This window comes from Loxodonta africana, chromosome 5, assembly GCF_030014295.1.
Source record: "Loxodonta africana isolate mLoxAfr1 chromosome 5, mLoxAfr1.hap2, whole genome shotgun sequence".
Lineage (NCBI taxonomy): Eukaryota > Metazoa > Chordata > Mammalia > Proboscidea > Elephantidae > Loxodonta > Loxodonta africana.
In genome coordinates, this window is record NC_087346.1 from 573,457 (window position 1) to 579,456 (window position 6,000).

Sequence of the window (6,000 nt, forward strand, 5' to 3'; positions counted from 1 at the left end):
AACTGAAAAAAAATGGTTGTACCCTGTGATGCTTACTACTTGTCTGTACCATACTCCGGTTTCTGCTCATCTAGCTGTTGGATCACATGTTCTGTTTGCGGGAAGGGACACTCACCTTTTGCCTGAAGCTGGGCTTTTTAATTCAGGGGACAATCTTAGAATATTGATGGCCTGAAGATTACTGTGTCTTTTGTCTAACCTGGCCAGTCTTGGTATATCCAGGGATATGAGGGACAAATTTTTTGCATAGCTTGTCAACTTCTAAAACATAATTGCCAAGGGGCATAATGGAATCCCCATCACTGGTAGCAAGGGGCGTGATATCTTTATTAAATATGTTTTTGGGGATGGTTTAGGCAAAGAGAATGAATTAGGTAATCTACAAATTCTTTTAAGTTTAATCTTCTGAGTCTACGAACTGCTATTATACAGGGATTCTGAAAGTGTGGTTCCTTGGATCAGCAGCATCAATATCACCTGGGACTTGTTAGCAATGCAAATTTTTGGGTTCCAGCCTTAACCTACTGAATCAGAAACCCTGAGGGTGGGCCCAAAAATCTGTGTTTAACAAGGCCTCTAGGCAATTCTTACCCCTGCTAAGGTTTGAGAAGAACAGCTATTATAGACAGAGGTATAGAATGACAGTACTGTCACTCTCAAGAATTGTGCTGAACAGATGGAGCTCACCCTGGGAACACAGGACTTTTTTCTAAGCAAATTGAAACAGATAATAAGTGGCCAGGACCAAAACAAAACCAAAGCTGTTGCCATGGAGCCGATGTCAACTCATAGTGATCCTACAGGGCAGAGTAGAGCTGCCCCATAGCTTTTCCAAGGAATGGCTGGTAGATTCAAACTGCCAACATTTTGGTCAGCAGCTGAGCTCTTAACCACTGCACCACAAGGGCTTCAGAGCTAGGACCACTGATGTTTTATCACCAGTCATTATCTTTCAGATTTTCTCACCTTCGAGACCCTATGCCATATAAGACTAGAAAAATCTGTCCCGCTAAGTGCACTTTTATGTGCTAATAACAATCTTGGGATGACTGTTTAGATTGATGTTAACTAAAGAAGTCTTGATGGCTGTTTGTAAAAACGGTAATATACCTAGAGGATACTAAATCTATTCCTATCATTTTAGCAAATATTTATCTTTAGCCTGACAATTCTGTGCTTCTCATGGCCTGAATGTGATATTAATTTAAAAAAAAAGAAACCACAAAAGGGAAGCCTAAAGGCCTTTGAGAATGCCACTGCATTCTCTATCTGCTGGGTTTCCTGGAGTGATACTTATCATTGGCTTAAAAGGTAGTAGATAGTGACTGCAGGTGGTGAATTGTGAATACAGCTCAGTTGTGTTTCATTCAATACCTCCTATCTACAAAACACCCTGAAATGCACAATGGGAAATATGAAAGCATATAAGATATGATCTCTCTCTTCAAGGGCTTATAACATGGTAAACAAAACAAAATACAAAAAAAAAACCTGTTGCCATCGAGTAGGTTTTATAACATGGTCACCAAAACCAAACTAAACCCAGTGCCATCGAGTCAATTCCGACTCATAGCAACCCTATAGGACAGAGTAGAACTGCCCCATAGAGTTTCCAAGGAGCATCTGGCGGATTCAAACCGCTGACTCTTTGGTTAGCAGCCCCAGCACTTAACCACTACGCCATCAGGGTTTCCTTAAAACATGGTAGAGGACATAAAATACATGCATAACGATCAAACATGAGGCAGATTGAGTGTCCTGAGAGAGGACGGAAGTGTTACAGGAGTTTAAAGACCATTTTTGTTGTTAGTTGCCCTCTATTTCATTCTGATTCATTGCAACCCCACGTGTGCAGAGTAGAACTGCTCTATAGGGTTTTCAAGACTGACCTTTTAGAAGCAGATTGCCAAGTCTGTCTTCAAAGGCGTCTTAGAGTAGGTTTGAATTGCCAACCTTTCAGCTAGTAGTCAAGCACTTAACTGTTTGGGCCACCCAAGGATTCCATAAAGTAGAGATTGCTTTATACATAGATGATCATTGGAGGTTGTGCAGAGGAAGTGGCTTTGAGCTGAGTCTTGAATATTTTTGACTGGTAGGAATATGAGTGTATGGGAGGCTCAGTCTATGTATAAGCATGAAAAAGGACCTGGGGCCAAGAACTAGCAGGTGTTTATTTATATTCCTAGCACCTAGTTCAGGGATAAGTAGAGAGCAAGTGCTTAATAAATGTCATGTGTCTGACTCAAAGACACATCATTGATTAGTCTTTTTTTGGTTTTGCTTTGACTTTGAAAAAAGAAGACAAAAGAAGAAATCATATGATGTTAAACGTAAACATCAATTGGAAGACACATTCTGATTCCAAATACAATAAAATGTGACAGCTGAGTGCTGTTTTTGAATCTTTAAAATATGATATTTGGTGAATTTGAGTGGAATAGAACTTCAGAGCACTGGAGCAGAGGCATATACAGCTGGAAAGATAGAATGGAACCAGACTGTGTAAAGTCTTCAATTCTAGGCTAACGAACACTTTTCGTTTTTAAGGGAGTCACTGGAGGATTTTTAAGCAGGTAGTCTGCCCTAGTGGTACAGTTAAGAGCTTGACTCTCAGCCAAAAGTTTGGCGGTTCGAAGACCTGGCTATCTGCTCCTGTAAAGATTACAGCCTAGAAAACCCTATGGGGTAGTTCTACTCTGTCACATGGGGTTGCTATGAATTGAAATCAACTCGACGGCACCTAACAACAGCAACCACAACAGCCTGCTGTAGGAAAAGTAATCACTAGAATCAGTGAGAAAGCACTGCTTAAGGCAAGCTTATGCACTCGTGAGGAAGCACTGCTTTAGACAGAAAATGGAAGAACCAACAGGTATTGAGAACCTACTTAAGACAGGAAAGATGCTAAGTTCTTTTGAAAGTTACTTTATTTCATCTACAAAGCAACCTTGGAAAGGTCTTATTCATCCCATTTTACTGATGAGGAGCTCAACCTTAGAGAGGATTAAAAGCCTTGCCTAACACTGCACTGGTAGTGAATTTTGTCATTGCCTACTTGCAAACACACTATTAAAAAGAATTTGCATATTTAACATGGATCTCATGTTTTCCTCTCTAATAATTCTGTAGTCCTTCTTAGTGATCTAAATTGCTTAAATCTAGAAACTAGTCATTAATGTATCTGGGGAGAGGATTGAAATGTTTTGAGAAACATTTTGATTTGAACTTTGGTTAAGTCAATGTGGCAGAGATGGGTATCTGACTACTGAAGATGTGAAATCTCCTTTCATGTAGAGATGCTGCTGGGAAGCAGCTGCCCAGCCAGGGAGCACATTCCCCATCTCTTTTTACCTAGTTCTCACCGATAGAATTTGAGCGGACTTAAGGTATATCAAATCTGGTCCAAATTCCTTCTCTACACACTTTTCCCCAGTTCCCTGCTGAAATGGGGAAGATTCCAAAGCCCAAGAGGAGTGGGGAGCCAAACGATGGAAGGGGCCGGGGACTCTGAATGATCACGTGGAAAGCTGCCAGCAAACCTACAAAACTGCCATTGAACATGACTTCAGCAAGAAATATTTTATTAACCCACAGAAGTTTAGAGATTTATCTATTACTGGAAATGGTGTTATTTTAACAAATCAGTTGTTAATATGTTTAAATCAAAGTTGTGAATAAATACACACCTTATGTGAAGAAAATGTGTTTACTTGGATTATATAGTTATAAAGATGTGACTTATAACAACATATAGACAACATGGTAAAATGCCAAATAAAAAAGCAATAAGCTTGCCTTTTCACCTTTTGGATCTAAAAGTGTTGATGGCAGTTACAAAGTATTTCTACATTCAAGGAGTTTTGAGTAAATTAATTACTTTTCTGTGCTTTGCATTATGTCCTCTTTGGGTTTCCCAACAGAGATAGACTGTATGAATAAATTAAAGCTCAAGTTGCTCTTTCATTGGATCTCCTGGTTTTCGCCATTGGACACCAATAAAAATCAATTGGTACTCAGAAGCAATTAGAGCTCAGTTTAGAATGGTTTAACATAACAACAAAAAGTTTTCAGTTATGTATATCTGTCCTTCAATCTGTTGTAGTTGTTAGGTGCTGTTAAGTTGATTTTTGACCCTTAGTGACCCCATGTGACAGAGCAGAACTGCCCCACAAGGTTTTCTATTCTGTAATCTTTATGGACTCACTCGTCTATGCCAAGAAATTTGGAAGACAGCTACCTGGCCAACCTACTGGAAGATATCCATATTTATGCATATTCCCAAGAAGGTGATCCAACGAACACAGAAATTATAGAACAGTATCATTAATATCACATGCAAGCAAAATTTTGCTGACGATCATTCGAAAGCAGCTGCAGCAGTATAACAACCGGCAACTTCCAGAAACTCAAGCTGGATTTAGAAGAGGACCCAGGAATATCATTGCTGATGTCAGTTGGATCCTGGCTGAAGGCAGAAAATACCGGAAAGATATAACTTGTGTTTTATTGACTGTGCTAAGTCATTCAACTGTGTGAATCATAACAAATTATGGATAACATCGCAGAGAACGGGAATTCTGGAACACTTAATTGTGCTCATGAGGAATCTGTACATGGACCAAAAGGCAGTCATTGGAACAGAACAAGGGGATACTGCATGGTTTAAAGTCAGGAAAGGTGTGCATCAGGGCTGTATCCTTTCACCATACCTATTCAATCTGTAAACTGAGCAAATAATCCGGGAAGCTGGACTACATGAAGAACAGGGCATCTGGAATGGAGGAAGACTCATTAAAAACCTTCAATATGCAGATGACACAACCTTGCTTGCTGAAAGTGAAGAGGACTTGAAGCACTTACTGATGAAGATCAAAGACCACAGCCTTCAGAATGGATTACACCTCAACATGAAGAAAACAAAAATCCTCGCAACTGAACCAATAAGCAACATCATGATAAATGGAGAAAAGATTGAGGTTGTCCAGGATTTCATTTTACTTGGATCCACAATCAACAGCTATGGAAGCAGCAGTCAAGGAATCAAAAGATGCATTGCACTGGGCAAATCAGCTGCAAAAGACCTCTTTAAAAAGTGCTGAAAAATCACAGATGTCAGCTTGAGGACTCAGGTATGTCTGACCCAAGCCATGGTGTTTTCAATCACCTTTTATGCATGCGAAAGCTGGACAATGAATAAAGAAAACAGATGAAGAATTGACACCTTTCAATTGTGGTGTTGGCAAAGAATATGAATATACCATGAACTGCCAAAAGAATGAACAAATCTGTCTTGGAAGAAGTACAACCAGAGTGCTCCTTAGAAGCAAGGATGGTGAGACTATGTCTCACATACTTCGGACATGTTATCAGGAGGGATCAGTCATTGGAGAAGGGCATCATGCTTGGTAAGGTGGAGGGTCAGTGAAAAAGAGGAAAACACTCAGTGAGATGGACTGACACAGTGGCTGCAACAATGGGGTCAAGCATAGCAACAATTGTGAGGATGGCACAGGACCAGGAAGTGTTTCATTCTGTAGTGCACAGGGTTGCTATGAGTCAGAACTGACTCAATGGCACCAAACAACAACAACCTCTGTGGAAGCAGATCACTAGGTCTTTTTCTCCCACAGATCTGGTGGGCAGATTCAAATCACTAACCTTCCAATTAGCAGCAAATGCTTAGCTATTGCATCACCAGGGCTCCTTTCCTTTAATTTAGCTATATCAAAATATTTCCATACCTTTTTTCTGGGCACATGTATTTGTCCTAAGAAACCTATTTTCCCTGAGGTTTTAATTTATATATAGTGCTGTAACTGTTCACTCGTCTATGCCAACAAATTTGGAAGACAGCTGCCTGGCCAACGGACCTGAAGAGACCCATATATGTGCCTATTCCAAAGAAAGGTGATAAAACCAAATGCAGAAATTATCGAACAATATCATTAATATCATATGCAAGTGAAATTTTGCTGAAGATAATTCAACAGTGGTTGCAGC